Genomic DNA, 21,318 nt, shown 5'->3' with positions numbered 1-21,318 from the left:
TATGTAATGTAGCTTTAACATGTTTTCAGTGCTAACACGAGCTATTACTGCTGAGCGCCAAGCGATATGTATTTGGTATGACTCGGCCGGGAACCGAACCCGCCATCTTCGGCATCCATGGCGGACGCTCTAAGATATATATATATATATATATATATATATATATATATATATATATATATATATATATATATATAATAGAAAACGTGTTGATTTCGCAAAACACAAACTGTAACACGAATACAGGTTATTCGGATAGGCACAAACATGGAATCAATATATTTATAGTAGTAAACAGATAGTGATAAACAACATTGAAGGACACTTCACTTTGCGGTGGGTAATATATAATGGAATATTATCAAAATTATTACAATCTAAATAAATGTACGTACAATTATTGCATACATAATACCGTAAGGAAACAAGTAAAAACAGTGCTTATCTTGTATACATTTATGGATGTGAATAGTGGCATGACAGCGTAATATGCGTAATAAAATTATGAAAAAAGTTTCTGTACTGAAGTGCTCCAGTAAAAGAAATCATTCGAAATCCATAAACAATTGAAATAACACAAAATTAATCTGCAACAATTTATTAAAACAGACAACAAAAAAAAAAAAAAAAAAAAAAAGTAAATTACCCTCAAATTTCATGCTGAAATTTCTATTGCAGTTACTAGTGTAATACTCCATAAGGGTCTCTTTACTTAGCGAATTCAACGCTAGCGTGAATACCGCCAGAAGGCATTTTTTTCCCGTGATCTCCAAGGACTTCTTTTTGTGGGTCGGTTACTGGTATAAACGGTGCCAATTGTTAAACCCCAGGTGGGCGGAGCTTAAGGTGTACGGAACATTGTGCTCAGAAATAAACTACAAAATTAGCTGTGATTGGTGCAATATGTAAGAGTTGTGGTTCCTGTTAGGCTTTAAAAACAATTGACCTATCGCCAGTTGTCAATCATTCTGCTCGATTGACCAATCAGCGAGCGGTATTATACACACCTCCAGTCACTGTTTACGTCCGCCATTTTCCTCCGACAAGCTGCTTCTGTCGATATCGACTCGACTATTATATATCAATAATTTTTTTCAGTTCTTCAGTTGAATGCTTCCAGATCATAAATATGTCATCTAAAAATCTGAACCAAAGAGATGGATTAAACTATTCGTTTTGAATAAAAATCCTTTTCTAATTAACCCATGAAAGGGAAGAGTATATAGGAGCCAAATTAATACCCATTATCTGTATGTAATTCGTATTATTAAATTGAAAATAATTATTTTCCAAGATAAGTTTTTATTATTTTACAAATATCTTCGCTAGATAGTGTGCTATTATTAGGATTGTTATCAAGAAAATATTTGCACGCTTCAATACCATCTGCATGCGGAATGTTGGTATATAGTGATGTTACAACTAATGATACCAGGATTGAAATTATCAGATAGATGTGGAATAGACTTCGACTTTTTAATGACAGTAGCTGTATCTTTAATGTATGAAGGAAGTGATTTCATTAAAGGTTGTAAAAGCAATCAATATATTTGGATAGGTTTTCAGTATATGAATTACAACCTGATATAATGGGTCGTCCTTGAAAATTTAAAGCTAAATTATGGTCAGGATTTGTACGAGTTTTGGTTAATATGTAGAATTGAGGTGTACGTATGGTAAGAGGGAAAGTATCAAATTCCTCATATACGGAATTATTAATTTTCAGGTGTACGTATGTTAAGAGGGAAAGTATCAAATTCCTCACATATGGAATTATTAGTTTTAGCGATCTCATTAATGCATGTTGAAATTTTTTATTTAATTATTTAATTTCTGATTGACGTTCAATTCCTTTAACATAATCATCTTGATTCACAATAATAATAGTGTATGACTTATCATCCTTTTTAATCACTATACTGTCGTCATTCATTAGCTTATATACCGACTTAATTTCGTCCTTATAAGTATTACTATGATATTGCTTTAATTTAGCTAATATCTCTTTTGTGATAGCATATATATATGAATCACGTAAAAGGTGACTTATTTCTGTTATAAAAAGTTTCTTTGGGTGACAAGTTTTGGGATGACTTCTCCAACCAATTGGGGCGACTTCTCCAACCACTCTGGGGCGACTTGTCCAGATGCGTGGGGGGAATTCTCCATGGGGCGAGTTCTCCGCATACCGACGTAACTTAGAGAAGTGCAAGCGATGGATAAATGCTCTCGCTTTCTGTCTCTGTCTTAATGTTGTTTCATATGGCAAATATTGCTCTCCAATATCTACCTTCTGGCGTAAGGTCAATTGAGCCTCCTGGCAACATGTGAAATTATGTTAATTTATATCTAGATTATGTGTTGTATTTTTTTTATGATTTTTAAAAAAAAAATTGTGGTACACATAACTGAAAATGCTTCTGCTGTGACTAGATAACTCTTACCCTTGTCTAGTTCCAGTAGAGTTATCTCTCTTAAATGCAACGGTGTGCCTGGTTTTGTCCCTGTCAAATTGTCAATCTAACATTGTTCTCTATGACAGTGTGTGACATGCATGCCGAGGTCGGATAGAAAAGTATATTTATTTCGCAAAACATTATCATTGAAGTCTATGCAGAAACAATAGGTACCGAAATACCTGCTGTGACAATGGGAACATTGGTCAGTTACTTTCCCCTGATGTGACAAGGTGGCGCTTTAGTCAGGTAAGCCCCTCGCAATTCCGGTTTATTTCGTCTATGTTCAACCCATACTCGTGACTTTCTGAAAAATGCTTGTCGTGCCTCAGTGAAAAAGCGTGTTACCTGTACTATCCACATTTCTATTCAAATGGTTGGTCAAATTCATCAGTCGCACAACGAATGTTCGTTATGGTGAGTACGTTATGACTTGTGCACATTTTGGTATTCATAGGTACGTTTTGACTCTGATACCTTTAATCGGTCAAGGTACTTTAGACTTGGGTATGTATTGAGTGTAATTCTCTGGCTAGAGTAAGCTTTCATGTATTGGAAAACTTTACTAAATGCTTTCTTTACTCTCATTAGTCATATGATGACCATGTGTAAACCGCTTCATCAATCAGTTTCACGTCAAATCTCTACAGTCCAACCTGCAACGAATCTGAATTCAATGATTAGAAAGATATATTCCTGATGGAAAAATAACATACACCCCCCCCCCCAAAAAAAAAAAAAATCTTAAAAAAATCCCCCCCCCCCAAACAAATCAGTTGTGAAATTCGTATTAAAAGGTACTCTAAGAGTTCTTGCATGAAGGAGAACATGCAGTTATACGCAGCTGAAACGACATTAATGTCTGAAGTTTGTGATTAAATCATGTATGGCTTGTTGGAGAAAACAGCATTCATTTGTGAAGTTGGTGATAAACCTTTTAGAGATAATGCCATAGTCACTGGAATAGCAGTGCTCATTTATTTGGAGTTATAGTAAATTCAGACAAAGACATATTTGGATAATATTAGTGGGATACATCAAGAGACTGGTAGTACATATCTACACTATAGGACACTGGCACATTATCATATTCGAGACAACAGGCACATCAACACATTCAGTATTTGAACTTATTTGGAATACCACTGAAATTCAATTGAAACTTTATACATTTGGACTTGTAATAAACTTTTAGGGCTATTGGGGATTTAATTCACAGCACAGTAAGTTAGTTTTGAATATTTATGTTGTATTTTAGGGAAATAATTTATTTGTTGAATTTTACCAAACTTGTTGGTTTGGCTCATTTCTGTTTCTTAGTTTAAGGACATAGAGTTGTAACATTATATTCATAGTAATTATGCTAGGGTTCATTGTATTTGCCCAAGATTTATATTACTTCCAATTGCAATACCTGTTTCAATATAATAAAAGTGTAATCTGACATGAAAGATTCAAGTCACAGAATGAATGATACAGGAACAGCGGACAAAAGGATGGACAGATTGCATGGTCGCTTTTTTTTTTCTTAAAGAACGCAGTATGCGGTCACGAAATATAATCAGAAGAGAAACATTTCAGGTTCAATTTTATTTATTTATTTCACGGATTTAAGTATATAACAATAGTGTACAATTAAAGAATATATAAATTTACTTTTGATCGATTGTGCGTGTGAGAGAGAGAGACAGAGAGAGAGAGATAAAAGTAAATATACTGTGCGTGTATGTGTGTGTGTGTGTGTGTGTGAGAGAGAGAGAGAAAGAGAGGTGAGATAGAAATACAGAAAGAGAGAGAGAGAGATGACTGATGGGTTGTTTTAAAAACGTGTTCATATGTAGATAATTTTACATTAATACATAATATAATCTGATTCAGATATCCACGTAAAAACAAAAACGATTGATGAATGGGTGAGGGTTTCAAGCATATATCAATGGTGAGCAAAGAAACTGAAAATTATAGGCACTTACAATCGATTGTCAGTGAATGAGAAATGCAAAAGAGAGAAAAACAGAGAGAGAGAGAGAGAGAGAGAGAGAGAGAGAGAGAGAGAGGCGGGGGAAGGGAGTAAGATGGGGTTAATATTTGTTTTCAAATGTGTTCATATTTCGCTAAACAAACAATTAAAACATGACTAAATTTAACTCAAAAATTCACACCAAAAAACCCCAAAGAAACTATTGATGGCTAATGGAGGGAAGGTGAAATCGTGATTTAACAATCAGTCATAATGCCCTCTTCTCCACCAGTCTGTTCATTAATCAATTCTTTGTTAACCAGGTAAAATACAATTGGATGGAATAAATCCGCCCATTTTCTTCCTTGTTATCCTTGACCTCCTTATTCCATATACCATTCCCATGGAGTTGGGAGGTGTCAGTTGCTCCACCAAATCGCCTAGAAATAGATAGATAGATAGATAGATAGATAGATAGATAGATAGATAGAAAGATATTAATTTCTTTGACAACTTCTATCAATTTTCGCAAAAAAAAATAGTGAACCCACCAAAGTAGTGACATCAACATATTCCAAAAAGGTACAACATTGCTGCTTCCCATTGACGAAAAGATTGTCAGAGAATATAGTTTCGGCGACATTTTTAACGCTTCTGCTAGCTAAAGTGTTATGATTTGATGTATGTGTTGCTGCAGAATGTGCAATGATAATAAATTCGATAGTATAATATAAACGACAGTTAAGGATACCTTAGATAACTGACCCTTACGGGAAGTACTGTATAGTCTACTATAACCGATCTTAAATGGAAATAGGAAACTGATATTATCTTTACCTGGTTTGATACCCATTTCCAGACATTCGATCTTTTTATGCTCATTAATGGCCACAACCCTTACCCATCGATTCAGTCTACTCTCACCTAAAATAAATGCTCGATTCAATGAAAGAAAGGTAACAGATTGTAAAAGTACATTGGACGTATCTATAGCAGGTGTTATTCATTTTTGTTTTGCTTTGGATGTTTCAATAGAGAGAAATAACCTAAACGTAAATAACTAAACTTGAACGTGTTTATGCATCGTTATTATTACTTCTTCGGTCCATATAAAAAAAACAATCCCGTGCTCAAGGAATAAAATCTCCAAGTCCCATAATATAAACAATCCCGTGCTCGAGGAGTAAGTTCCATGTACGTTTGTAATACTTTACAGACCTTATTTAATTAATTGATCGTCGACTCCGCCCTTATAAACACCTAGCAAATAACAATGTCCCGCTAACCAATGCTGTAACTGGCTAGATCGGAAGAGTTACTTAAAATCGTCGCGAGTTTAATGAAAAACGAGATGCTAATAAATAGACGTAGCCATATCTTTCAGGATCGACTATTGATTACTATCCCATCCCTTATACGGATCAATAGACGGAGGTGTGATTGATTAATTATAGCCCTCTCCCCCCCCCCAACCCTTGTACAAGTACAATTTGAAACGCTTTCTTTCTTTACCATTTATTAAACGAGAAAATAACAGTATAGGATTCTAACCAGATTCCATTCATCAATCAAGCAATTTAAGATAATAACGCAGTCTCGAATTTATTACTTAAGATTGAACGACTTGATTGTATTACTCTAGTTTGAATGAGACTGTAATTTAGTGTATTTTTAGGTGCTCGATGTGTGTATTATTTTCCTTACGAATATCAACGTATAAAGTGTATTTATACTATTTGTAGCTAAAAGTACTGGTTCTTACAATTGCAAAAGAGCGAATTCAACCTACCACAGCTGTCAACTGGCTTAAAAGGATTATCCTCTTCTTTATTTTCTTCATTGTTTTCATCTTCTTGAATAAACTATAGGTGACGCACGCTTTATACTAGTTATGTTATACATTTCTATTTACGTCTCAAATTGTTTCATGAATATTTGGTCAGAAAGAGTGCAGAAGCTGATACGATTTCTGAAAGGCTAGTTTTCGTAAACGGAAACAATTACAACAATCGTAGATAATTCCATTTTGGACAAGGTTTGAGTTTTCTTACGGGGGTTTAACTTCACGGCATCATCAAGTCACATGCATTTATAAAACATGTTCTCCTTCAGATTTTATTTCAATGCGTCATGCTTATGCATACTGTTTTAAGCATGGAACTTACCATTGGAACAGAATGGGTTGTTAAGTTTATCGTAACTATCGGCCGGTGTCAATGGCTTGTTCCCATTGAGTTCCTCCTGTTCTTCATCTTTAACGTTTCCTGAAAGATATTTTGGAAAATAAAAATGGTAAATGTACATTACCAAAATAACAACAGTTATAACACCAGCAAATGTAAATGTGTATTTTATAAGCCTATTATCGTAAGAACAAATATCAAGTCTTATGAATTTAGGAATCATGGTCTCGTTCATAATTTATTTAAACACATAACGTTTGTGTAGGCTTGGGTAATGGTATTCTTTCCTTCGATTTGGTTTTTTACTTCATCATTTTCATCTGCTGAAAGATATTGTGGCAGTTAATAGTAGCCAATATTCATTGTGAATACAAAACTAACTACAACTTAAACAAGAGATAATTACGATATGTGAAATGGTAAATGTTTGAAAAGCATTTATTGTAACAGCAACATCAATTGTTTTGAAGTTATCAATTATGTTTTAATTCATAATTTTCTTAAACAGTTCGTGGTTAAGGATACATTTTAGATTCTTAACTTAGCATTAGAGCAGAAGTCTATCGTAACTATCTGCTGGGGTAAGGAGACTGTCATCCATTACCTCATTCTTTTCTCCTCCATGATCATCTGCTGAAAGTAAAATACATTGTAAAAACAATATCATATTTTTGAGTCGTTAGTTCGTTTAATTATATTTTATTCGAATCTGAGAAGGATATCGGCGCAAAAGCAATTACTCTGCCCCACCCGCACCCCCAACCACCACCCCGCGCCAAAAATTAACCATTTTACATATCGTAATTATCTCTCGTTTGAGTTGTAGCTTGAGTTTTTTAAATTCACAATGAATATTTGCTACTGTTATCTGCCACAATGCCACCATTGATTCTGCAACACAAACTTAGGAACTTCCTCCAACTGATACAATCTTACTTTGTTTATTAGTTCAATAAACAAAACAAATTTGTATCAGTTGGAGGAAGTTCCTAGGTTTTTGTTGGACAATCAATCACAAATTGTATTCGTTTCAAAAACATTTTGGTTAATATTTCCTAATTTCTATAATAATCTACAAATAACTGATATTGGTCCGCTGAAAGATGGAAGTAAAATGTCATATTGACGCGATCAAGAACATTTATCCCAACTCAGAAAAATGATCGAAAACATACAGCGAAAGAACATTTGTCCCAACTCAGGAAAATAATCGATTACATATAGCGAGAATAAGAAAACCGTCAAGCTACTTAAAATCCGAACTTCGCAACTTTTCCTGGTTTCAAAATGTCCAGCTATTACAGGGCTATTCAACATCGCAAATCCGCTATTCAAATTATTTCATAAAATTTGGCAAACAAGTAAATTCATGAACATTAATAGCACATGAATAAACGTGTGTTTTTATCATTCAGCTAAAATATTCAATCGTGCTAGAATTGTATTTATAAGTTTATGCGTATGTGGTAATTATTTATATATCTGTTATCACCCATGTCAGTATATCCCGTTCTCTTCCGAATGTTTATGAAAACTGCACATACCATTTAAACAGAAAGGATTGAACAGACGATCATAACTATCAGCTGGTGTCATCGGCGTATGATCTTGACATCCCTTTCCAACTTCATCTTCTGTAATATATTTTGAAACCTAATTATTTCAGTTTAAAAGTTATCAAGGAAAACACTTTAAGTATCCATTTACACACAGCCACTTTTGAAGAAAAAACCCCATACAATACATACATACATATATATACGAAAGACTTCGAGTTTGCGGCATTGTAGCAACGTTTCTAGTTCCATCCCACATTTTATTGAAAATAATACTCGAGTAGTTATTTCATTTTCATCTTTCCATGTCCTCTTAGGTTCAGATCAACAATAACTCAACCAAGATGAACCTGAGGCATGAATTAAAAGTAACGTCAATAAAACTGGGTTCGTGTATTTGGTAGAAGGAATCTCAAAAATCTATTTCATACGATGATATGCCTCTGCGTCTGTCTGTCCATCTCTCACCCTATACCCTCCCCTCTTGTATCTCTCTAACAATAAAGACCACTAAGTAACCGCATAGTTCTTTCAGAGGAAAGATTGTGAAGGACATCATAGACGTCCAATGATCTTAATTGTGTAAGTAAAGCATGTACAAATAAACATTCAACAAATCCAATTTCATTAGTAGCAAGCATGATCATTACCGATTATGAGAAGAATATCTTTGCACAAATAATTCAACTGTTCAGTAAGTAAATGCATATGTTTGTATCTGATTGGTGTTGGTAGCCTACAAAGTAAGCGTCTAAATGTACATTCATTCAGTTATGCAACGTTAGCTCCGTCTTTGGGGTTAGATACTATACTTATAGTTGTTCACTTGTTTGTGTGACAGTATAGAGTTCTCATTTTCGTAGGAACGTCTTGCTCTCAATGAATGGATTAAGTGCTGGTGTAGTAATGGACAAATACATGTGGAAAAGAATGCATTCACTGGTTGTAATGTGGCAAAACATGGACAATATGAAGTTTAACTACGAAATCACAGAGATAAGGACAAGAAAAGGGGTATTCCACCTGAAAAACAACGTCTAATTTAAAACATACAAAATATTTGAATAATTCCCGCTCTTTCGAAAGGTCAAAGCAAGCACAGCTGAAGCATTATAACATGGGCGAAAAGGCTGCCTCAATTAGTCGCCTCTTACGATGCAACGGAGGATGCATCTTTAATATTCTATGTTACCGAACATACATGGTGCAAGTGACAGTAGTCATGTTTGAAAATAGCTTGTCATCATAAAACTGCAAACCCAGTGTGAAACATAAGATGTGTGTAGGAAATTGTTTAACTGTTTCACTTCATACCTAAATTTTACGTATTTCTATATTATCCCGATTGAGATGATGCTCATTTAAATCCTCTATACATACATACAAACATACTCATTTTGCATGACTCCAAACTAACCTGAAATGATAGTTTCTACGACAGGCCGATAGCCAAGAAGCTCCTCAAGATCGATAGTTCCTTGGAATTCCTAGAAATGATCAAAGATCTTGAAGATTATATATATATATATATATATATATATATATATATATATATATATATATATATATACATATATATATATATATATATATATATATATATATATATATATATATATATATATATATATATATATATATATATATAGAGATAGAGAGAGAGAGAGAGAGAGAGAGAGAGAGACTAAAGGTTCTTGAAGCGACGGAGAAATCAAAATAGTAATACTAGAAAATCAACAGTCACGCACACACATATCCTCGATATTTATACAGATATCCACGAAAGCTACACACATACCTCGAAATATACGCCTGACAACAAGACCTAAACACTTGACACATATGCACTATATATGTGACAATATCTTCGCTAGGCAAAGTTGCGATATGATACCCTATATACATCTTGGCGTTTCGAGCAAATATTTCTGTGCGTCGGGTCTTTGAATTTCATTGGATGCAGTGGCTTGCCGCTGCATCGAACCAAAATAAAGTTGTTTACATTTGAACACTGTTGCTACGTGATCGAAACAAGGGGAGCACACAACTTGATATTTTGTTGCTCAGCTATCCCTCCTGGGGTCGATCCCCAGCATGTGGAAGAGTAAATAATCATCAATCCATTCTTCCGCGACTTTCTGTCGACTCAACGGTCATTTCAGCGAAAGAGTCCATCCTACGAAACCATATATTTCAGAAAGACATGGCTTGAACATTTGAACAAGATACACGCAATAAATGTGACAATCGCAAGACAAATTACGTTTCAATTTAGAACACGTATTTCTAAAACGCATACGAATGTCACGTGTTTCTATAACCCTTTAATATAAGAAGAGTACACATGAATGAGACTTTCATCTCATTGGCTTTGTCCTCAACATCACTAGCAAACGTTGTTCTGACACTAACACTTATCTATCCAAGAAGGTTGAGGCGTCGTAGAGAAGATGAGAGTTTCCTAAATGGCATTTACCTGGTATGTTGGTATATGGATGCTTTCCTTATTGAATTCTGATAGAAGCTTAACCAACTTTTCAGAATCATCTTTGCTGAGTACGTACTGTCCTGTATTAATCACGTTCCTGAAAAAGACATGAAAATAATCATCATATTGACATGTGTGTGAGGATATGTGTATGTTGAGGTCTCGTCTTTCAGGACATGAATTATCGCTCTATATTCATGGCACAAAGTTAGTTTTAATGCTTCAAAATCCAGAAATATATGCCTCTTACAAAGGGCAGGATATTTGTCCAGGACTTCTCTTTACTGATTGTTCTGTCTTCGTCTAGCTGAAACTGGATATATATTTTGAAAATTAAAAGTGTTATGTTTCTGGAATTGACAGAACAACCCTACTTTATATATGTGGTCATCCCTATACTAAAATATATGAATTTGTTCTGTTCTACCATTTCACCTCTTTCCTATTCATCTTTTATGTGACATTCTGGTATGGGCATTTCAGAGAGAGAGAGAGAGAGAGAGAGAGAGAGAGAGAGAGAGAGAGAGAGAAAGTATAATTGGAGGTAGAGGTGAAGAAATAATACGTGCCATGACCTAATGCAGAGAATTTACAGATAGATGAATAGTTGGCTTAACAGACGTGTAGATTGAAGAATATATCAATTTATACAACGTTGTAAAGTCGGGATTGATGTACGTACATGCGTATATATGCTTTACCTTTTATCACCAGTGGAATTTTCTGCATGTTGTAACATACAGGTAGACCAACAGTCCACGAAAGATTTGACCTTTTTTTCAGCAATCTCAGTGGCGACTCCTTTATATTCCAAAGAGAGCTGGAAGATATATTATTGGTATAAGCAGCTGCCGTCCGTTGGAATGAGCTACCAAATAACTTTAGACAACAAGCGAAATTGGATTCATGTAGAGCTTTAATTCGATCCTGGAATGGTAAAGGCTGTCAATGTAATAGCCTTAAATAATATTCCACCTTATGCCATGATGACAGCTAATGTTTGTGTTAGCGTTATTCCTTTATCTCTTCTTGTCGTATTTGTTACTCAAGTGCCTTACTGTTACCCCCTTTCCTTTCAAGCCAGGCGTAAGCTGCATCACATAAGTTTGTTAATTCTTATTTGGGACTTCTGAATTTAATGTAAATTTAAATTGGGACTAATTCTTTTATAACTTTAATCCTAAATTGTGTTGTTTTTTAAAACATTTATACAGCTGCTAAAATCACCTTTAGTCACTGAATTTTAAATGTTTTGCCTGCTTATTTTTCAATTCATGCAGTGTGTATTTTGTCCAATTTGTATTCATGTATTATGATGTGTTTGGATGTCTTGCTAATCACTCTTGTTCTAATGCCTCATTTGTTTTACGTAATGTCGGTAAATAGATTGTTGTTTTAAATCATGCCGACGTTAAATACATCTTATCTTACTCTGATAATTAAAAGTATGCAACAAAGAATTCTCATATTTAATGGTATTTTGTAAGACATAAATGGTCCGAGGTGAATGGGAAAGCGTTATATCTGTAAAATAGTACACAGCCATTTGTTAGTAATAAATATCTGCTTACTGAGGCAATGTTAACCGCTTGATTTGTCTCCTCCTTTAAAAGTTTAATGTATCCTTCAGGGTTCGTCTTTGCCACCTTCCTGGCTTTCTTTACTTTCCTATTGCTAAACCAAGACGCGTTCTCTTCCAAAACCAACTTTTCTAATCTGACCATTGATCGTTTGTAGACCTAGAAATGAGGGAAATGAAACATTACCAGGGGTCCTTACTTGACCGATCGGTTTCAAACCCTGGCGCGATTCCCGCTAGAAGCGATAAGTTTACCCCAAATTTCCAAAGGCTTCCACACAACTACAGTTGTAAATTAGAAAGCCCAACGTGTCTATTCTATACATACATTTTACTCTAATCATTGCAAGACCACAGATCTCACAACCAGCCAAATATATGGTTTCTCTTCGTTAGGTTTCCGTACCGCCAGCAGTTCTCGTCGTCGAAATTATGCAACTGTCCCTTAACACAGGAATCTATTTTAAACTACGCCACCTTAGGCTAGTCAAACTGTAGTTTCCAGGCACTTTTCGAAGGTATAACTGCTTGGCCTTTGCCACCATGGCGACATAAACGGTATCTGCCGAGTCATTTTTATTGATTACATTATGTAATTTACCGGTTTCCTACCGTAAATACTGCCACTGCAGTCACACCACCAATATACGCCACTATATTTTAGTAGGTACTTTATTAATCCATTGACATTCATTCGCATTCGGTTTGGACTTGAATTCACTACTACTGAACAATGACATCATGGAAACGCACTAACACTTTACTCTGTAACGTTTGTTTCTAGTAATTGGCCAATTATTTCTGGCAAAGGAATATTTATATTGCACAGAATTCCAATAATCAGACAAGTAATCACAAAAATCTAGGAATTCCTTAAAACGGTACGCTATAACCAAATACGAATACTCCAAAATTTATTACAATATCATCAACAGCTGAACAATTTTCTATTGACAAAAAAATGAATTGCTACATTAAATTAGCCGCAAGACATTTGGAAACTAACCAAAACTGCATGATGTTAACAATTTAACGTGATGAGGTCACGCACAAACAATACGATATGAAGAATGATCATGCGACATTATCAGGTGACGTTTTGCCATCAAATAAAAAACCATCTGTCACAGGAATCATATACTCAAAGAGAATCTTAAAAGAGTAATGACCTACTATTGAATTTATGGCGAGCAGATGTAAATGATTCACCATGTTTCATAATTTGAATATTATTGCGCGTGTCACCTACACTATAACGGGGGCTGTCTATATAATTATAGGCTGTTTTGTGTTTTTTTTTTTGCCTAAATGTTTCATGATCGTTTTGGACAGTGTGATTTAACGTTTTGGGCCTCGACACATGTCGTTTGGACATGATAAACGTCCAGCAAGGTTACTCATTTCCTAGGTTGGCATTTGAAAATTTCTATGTAGGGTAAAAAGGTCATATTTCGACAGATGTAGCCACAACTGTGCGTTTCTGTGTTAGTTATTCTTTCTTTCCAATAACCGTTTGACTACCAGTTGGTAAAACGGACGCCATATTGTTAACATAACTTTAACAAAAAGTGGCTGGGCAAGGAAAATCAACATGGTGGTGGCCGTTTTATAATATGAAGACAGAGGAATGATTTAATGGGCTTTTCTTGGGACCAGTTCAAAGATACGCTAAGGTGTTGACATATCAATATAATAAACGACAAGTATTATATGTAAATGATATCAACTATGTGATAAACCTATTTATTACACTTCTAGGTTGTTAATTAGGTAAATAAGTTATGTTGTATTTTTTTTACTCTAAATCAGGAAATAAAACATGGATGAATTAAGTTTTATGAACCAGCAAAACTATCATATTGATCGACGCGAACTCATCAAGATGAGGCTTACTGTTTCATAACTTCTTATTGAATTGAATGAAGATATTTATTAATATTGTACAAACGTTTTCGGTTGAGCCCCCGTCTGTACAAATGAATATAGTAGCATTTAATCACTCTGGACTAAATTTACTGTACCTTCTGTCCTTTCTCAACTCTATTACAGAAACGTTTGTACGGGTTCAGCATCTCCTGGAAGGACGTGTCGTATTTTTTCAAGATGACTTTTTCATCAGCTTCTCTCTCACTGTAAATTAAAAGGATATAAGACTGTATTGTCGCGGGAAATATCTTTACTCTATACCAGTTAATGACTAAGATACAGACATCGCTTTTACCAAATACCCAATCTCCCCGAACATATATTGAAATGTCTTGACACACTTCAGGTACTGTACCAAAATAAAACCATACTGATCGACAATTTTCGCCATTAAAACAGTAAGTGGACCCTGGTTCGTTTGTTCACAGCTTTATATTTACTTACAAAATATGTACAGTTCAAAGGATTCATAACAAATTATTGTGATATTGTATGGAAACTGATTATCTAACATACTATATATCCACAATAAAAATCAATAATAATAATAATAATAATAATAATAATAATAACAATAATAGCAATATATATCATCATCATTATAATCATGATCGCGACATTCGTTACATGCCAGAAAGTAGTAATTATGTAAGTAACCACGCAATTAGATAGGCTTCAAGTTTTCATAAATCGATCTTTATTCCCACTATAAGGAATCTAAAGCATGGAGATCACCATTCCGATGCAACCTGCCATACTTTTATTTCTTTTCTTTTACTTAAGGTTGTTTTGTAGGATTCCCAACATGGACATGGTTATGGTGATGGGCTATTTAGTTTCATTCTCAACCTCAAATGCTCTGTCGTCTATTTCCAAGCGGGTACGGGTTGAGTGGTTGGGGTTGTGTTCATTTGGAACACCCTTGACCTTTGCCATTACATGCGAGAGTAAATCTATGATATTTAACTGGCTCGCATTGGAAACAGACGATGACGGGTTTAATCTGGTTTGAACTGGTGCTGGGTCGTTCAAAATCGACCATTTGCACACTACTCTACTTAACAGTTTTACTCACTTGAGAAGGAGTTTGGCAGACTCTTCATAGGAACATAATAATTTACGAGCAAAACGGGTCCTTTCTTCCATCATTGCCACTTCCAGTCGCAGAGCAGATTCTATCTGAATTATATCTACAAACCAATAAAGAGCTTACGAATTGATATATCGCACTGTAGTAGACTGTGGTGCTACGTTTTGTGGGACGAGATTGTCAATGGATTGAGGAAGTAACGACGAAAAGATAGTCAAACTGAATTAGTGTTTCGAAATGAGAGTGAGAACGATGGAATGATACACTGTTTACTTGTTGGCATGTTTAATTCAAGCAATGCTTATTCCTTTCGTGATATCTTTGAAGTTGATGGGTTGATGGATCGATAACTAGGTGTTAATTTCTTACTTTAAAAATAAAGTACTTGATGTTTCAGTAGATACACACAAGAAGAGTTTTATTTTAGCAATAAAAGGAGTACCAGCTAGCGTGGAAAATGGGTGGAATCTGGATCAATCGTTACCGCGAGTGAATATGGTCAAAGGATTATATATTACTAAAGAACCTATGCAATGAACTCAACCCAACCCAATCTCCTTTTGTAAATGAATATCATCAAAAAAATAACTCTTATTAAAGAAGAAAATAGGACACATGGAGACATGTAGGAAAATTACCATCAATGTTGTGTTGTCTCAGGATATAAAGTTTATCAGACATGTTCTTACACCATTTCTCTGCTTTTTCGGCAAACTCTCTTTCCAGCTGGGTACGAAATTGCATCACAGACAACCAGAATGGAACGTCTCTAAGAAACGAGAAGAACGACTCATTTGCTCTGTTGTAATTTTACTAGCTTAAGCTGACACAATACATACCATGATTCATGCAGTGATATGCCTAACACAAAAAAGGAAATATATTTACTGCTAATGTATCTAAGGTACCAAACAGCCCACTAAAATAACTGACTGAATATGTTAAGTGATTAATTGAGTGGATGCATGGACTGCCCTCCTGGTTTTCGTGCTGGGTGCAGGGACTGACTGACTGTGAGTATGCCTGGATGACATACAGTATGCGTGGACAAACAAACTGGCTGAATATGTAACTAACTAAACTAACTAAACCAAGTAACTAACTAACTAACTAACTAACTAAATAAATAAATAAATAAATAAATAAATAAATAAAAAAATTATACGATGGAAGGACTGGACCGAAATCGCTTAATGGTTGATTTTGATCAATAAGATAGATTACAACTCACAATGTATGTACCTATAAACCTATTTTCCTTGTTAAATACACATCTAACCTATCTGCCTCGCTATCGACGCATTTATTTCCCATTCACGACTTTTATTTTGCAGCACATTTATATATCAGCCGCATACAAATTATGTTTATGGTCATGTCAACTCGGATATGAACTCACTGAAGGAATGCCGGCCTGTTTCACGATATCCTTAAGCATGGATACTCTTTGAGTAAATTTTATACGATAATCTGTAACTGAAACCGATATTGCAATCTAAGTTATACTTTTATCGTTTAACGATATATTTCAAACAAAGCAAGGCATTAAAAGCAAAGCAAAAGTGGCAGTGATACTTACGATAATACACCGTAGCTATCCCCAAGCCCATTAAATAGCCTTAGATCTACCATTTTATCGAAATTTAACATTGTCTGAAGCAACGCGTGTTAAATACGAGAACGGTGCTAGACTAACACTAACAACGTCCCATGTCAACCAGCAGATGACGTCGAGAATATAGTGACGTCAACAGTTGCTTAGGATTTCGAAGTTCTTTAGAACAGACACTACGAAAACTTTCTACCGCGGTATTTCTGAACCAACAATTCAATGTTCTTGGGCAGGGTACTGACACTTTCCGCCTGTTAATACTGGATATTGTCTTGATCTCATTATAGTAAAATAACAATATATTACATACATAATATTATTATTTTTATTTTATTATTATTTTTTAAAACTATTAATTATCTTGAGTTAAAAGAAACGAAAATATATCAACTTATAGATACTACACTTATATGACCAGTACACGACTTTGATATACATGTTAATTGTTGAATACGTTTAAATCTTAAAGCAGTAAATAAAGAGGAATGATTAGGCTAACGTTTTAGCAGATACTTCTGACATTAGAGAACGTATTGATCACAGTAGGAACCGTTGATAATGAAGTATACAATTTATTAGCTATACTATTGATGTAGGCAGAAGAATTGAGTTGGATGCCAAGCCTGGACAAAATATGAGTCAGAGAGGGCAGGTAAATACAAAACACACATGCTTAACAACCGAGAAAATATTTAGTAGACTTGGAAAAAATGATGTAATGTTCAAGCAGAAAACAAATGCACTCCTGAAAATATCAGGATCAATCGCAGTAATACAAAGAAAACGTAAACTTAACACATTCACATACACTAGTAAATAACTAAAACAGGGCATGCGGTTTTCTTTTTGGTTTCTTCTTTTGGTGGGTGGCGTGTTTTCGCTCCTTTTTTTATCGGAATTTTTCTGCAAACTTAGATTTGGCATGATTATGTTTCACACCATTCCGTATGTCGCCGAGTTGCCGTACTTGACACGTGTCAAACATGTGATCAAAAATTTTAAAGATTAATTTGTGACATTTATAACCGTTTCGCAAAAAGATAATTATTTAAAACTATTTGTCACGAATAACGAAAGGACGCAGATAGTGTTGATATCTCCGTTTAGGACTCACGGTACTAATTCATTTCCCATAGTAAACCTCTGCAAACCCCATGATATTAAAAATACAATAACTTATAATTTTGGAGTGCTCATGATGAAACCTCTATTTAACAGTATAGATGAAATCTGGATGTCAGCTTCTGTGTAGAGGAAAGGATATGAGCCGCGGCATTTTCTGGACCAGCATGTGTTTGAAACATGTGCTTTCAATTCCGCACCAAAGTCAGGAGCTAATCTTAGTAATGAGTGTTCCAAACTCAAGACTGTTAACGGACTAAATTTCCATTAATAAAACAAAGTCTCCATTTATTTCACTTGCAATTAGGATAAGCTCTCAAAAGGTTCTTTTTCCTACAACATAACTTACATTATTAACCAATCATGGTCAGCCTAACCCATATATACTCTATTTTAGCTTCACCCATTTCATTAGTACCGTGAGTCCTTTATCTGGTATCTTTTCTGCAACAATGATCGAAGAAAAGCAGTCTAAAACCAAACCAAGCCTATTCACAACTTACGGAGAAGTGGTATCTTTAATAATATAACAACATATTGGCCTTAGAAATTTCCTTTGATATTGAGAACTCTTTAAATAACTTAATGTTGGATAACTTAGCATCTTAATCTAAGAGGTGTAATTGGCAAATCAAATCAATCTGAAAAAGATGAAAAAAGGACAAGCCAAGTTAGATGTGTGTGTGTGTGTGTGTGTGTGTGTGTGTGTGCGTGTGTGTGTGCGCGCGCGCTATTTGGACAGTGGAGAACTGATTTTAATCAGATTGAAGCAATAACAGCCCCAGGTGGACTAATGATTCCCACCGCTCCCCTCAAAGTCGCCTTCACGTCCACTCCAAAGAAACAATATAAACAAGGAAAGAAACATAAATAGTTAATTTGAAGTGTATATATGCATATTGTGGGTTTTATTTGGTACGCTGGCAGGTGTTAGGTTAGGTAATGTGGTTGGATGTTAGGTTTGTATGTGTTGTTGTGCAAAATATTATTAAACTCATCTCTTTCTTATATTCCAAGTTGACCAATACCACCTCGCGTTAGTCAATAGCATCAGCGTCCCACCTTCATTATAATCTGCCTCGTGGGGACTAAACCATGTGTGGAATTGTTTATTGTCTGGTTATATGCGACACGTTGTGATATGTTTATTGTGTTGTTTGGCTATGTAAGTGTCTGCGATATGACTTTATTTACTTTAGTATTTTAATATTCTATTAGTAGTTCTCTTCTTCGTGCCGTGGTGACGGTGGCCATATATTCTGACTCGCAGAATTCAGTTTCTGTTGAGCCGTTCATATTTGACCACACAGCTTACAATATTTTTCATGGTTTGGCCATTTACATTTTTATCCTAAACATGGCTCGTATACAATAAGAGCTTCTTACTGCACGTTCCTATTTTATCCATAATTTTCTTTATAACAGTGTCTCATTTTCCGTTTTTATGCATTTACGATCATTTACAATCTACGATAAAATGTTTCTTGGAGTATACTCCACGTTTACATAATGGCCATCTTAGCTAGCCAAGGTTCCGATATGATAATCCTGTAGATAGAGATATCACATGGGAACCTTGGCTAGCGAAGATGATAAGGGGCATACTGATATTCTAATTAGAATATGCCATCAAAAGGTTTATACCACTGTGATCCACATATAATGCTGGCAACGCCTTGGGCCCCGCGCTTTCAGGAAATCAACTCCATGATGCAATTTGTTTGCTTGGGGCCCCGCTCATCGCTTGCTGTCATTGGCCCCGCATGCAGGTATTTATAAATAAGAACCTGCATGGTCGTGTATCTGATTACTCACCGAGTTTTTCCATACTTTTCCAAAGTTACATTTAAGTTTGTATTCTGTTTTAAAGTGTGTGTGTGTGTGTGTGTGTTATTTGAATTTGTAAAAATATTTTAGTCTTATCGCTACGATGTCTGCAATGTGGCAGTTTACAGTGACTAGCACTGGGGTATCATACCGCAGACATGTAGCATGATGTCCCACCCAATCACATTATCCTTACACCAGGCCGACCAGTCCTGACACTAAACTCTTAATACTGAGCGCCTAGCGAGGCAGCTGCTAGTACCAGTTTTATGTCTTTGGTATGACTCGGTCCGGGTTTTAACTTTCGACCTCCCACATCTGAGACTGAGGCTCTAAGCTCATGACCACAGGAGCGGTCCTGTTTTGACACATTAGTTTGGGCTCAAGCCCGATACTACTGGCATAATAATTCAGCACTGAAAAGACCAAAAATGAAGTACAGTAAGTGTATATACCACTCACGAGAAAGAAACAAAACATCAATAACAACAAAACTACCCCCCAACCCCAAACAAAACACATAAAGAGCCACAAAACAATATGGATGTTTAATTTTTTCAAATCACGTCAATAGTACCATAGGTACATTAACAATAAATGGGTGTATATAAAAAGGATCAAAGGGGCAATCAGAACAAATTAGTGGACATAATTCTTTATGTAAGGAAATACGTATGGATTGACTCAAAAGTCGGTTTGAAATAATTAACAGATGCCACTGAATTGCTACAATTTATCAATTGTCATTATCCACGCCGAAAAAAGTTTCCATTTCCAAAACATAATAATATCAGTCATGTATATATAGTGACACCCAGGGCTATGGTTTTAAAATTGACTACCTTAATACAATGAAAAGAACCCGACAAACTTATGACTGCAGTATTAGTGTTTAAGACCATAATTACAGTATGGACCAAGCAATTGTTTCGATTGCAGTTTAACCGTAAATCCAGTAAATTATGTAAATACTAATATTTTTTTTCCATTTTTTCCTTTATATATGTAACGAGTGGGTTTGGGTGATTCGAGGATTTTGGTGGTTTGGGGTGTTTCGATGTACCCTAGCTGCACGGAAGTTGCCGTTAACATTCGGTTAGTCTTGGTTTCAATTTTGGACCGATTGGTAAAGATACAACAATCTCTATACTACGTTGTGAATAATATACTCGTTATTAATGTATAAATAAAGACCTAAAAAAATAAGAGAGAGATGGTTCAAAGGAGAGCTGCTAGATTCACCACAGATAGCGTAAGAGTTGCAGTGCAATTTTGAATCACCTCCAGTAGGAATCTCGAGTCCAGGCGAACCAAGGCCCAGCTGATAATGTTGTACAATATAGCGAACAACCTATTAGACATACCAGCGGACAAATACTTGACTCTGTGATATAGCCAAACTAGGACAAACCACAGGAAAATGTTCCAAATCAAGTCAGCATCGAGAAATTGTTTCACCTAAAGTTCTGCTTCTTCCAACGTACAATAGGGACTTGACACTTGGAGGAAATTACCATGA

The sequence above is a fragment of the Sinohyriopsis cumingii genome, chromosome 3, assembly GCF_028554795.1.
Source record: "Sinohyriopsis cumingii isolate HCF-2022 chromosome 3, ASM2855479v2, whole genome shotgun sequence".
NCBI lineage: Eukaryota > Metazoa > Mollusca > Bivalvia > Unionida > Unionidae > Sinohyriopsis > Sinohyriopsis cumingii.
This window is presented reverse-complemented; position numbering follows the sequence as displayed.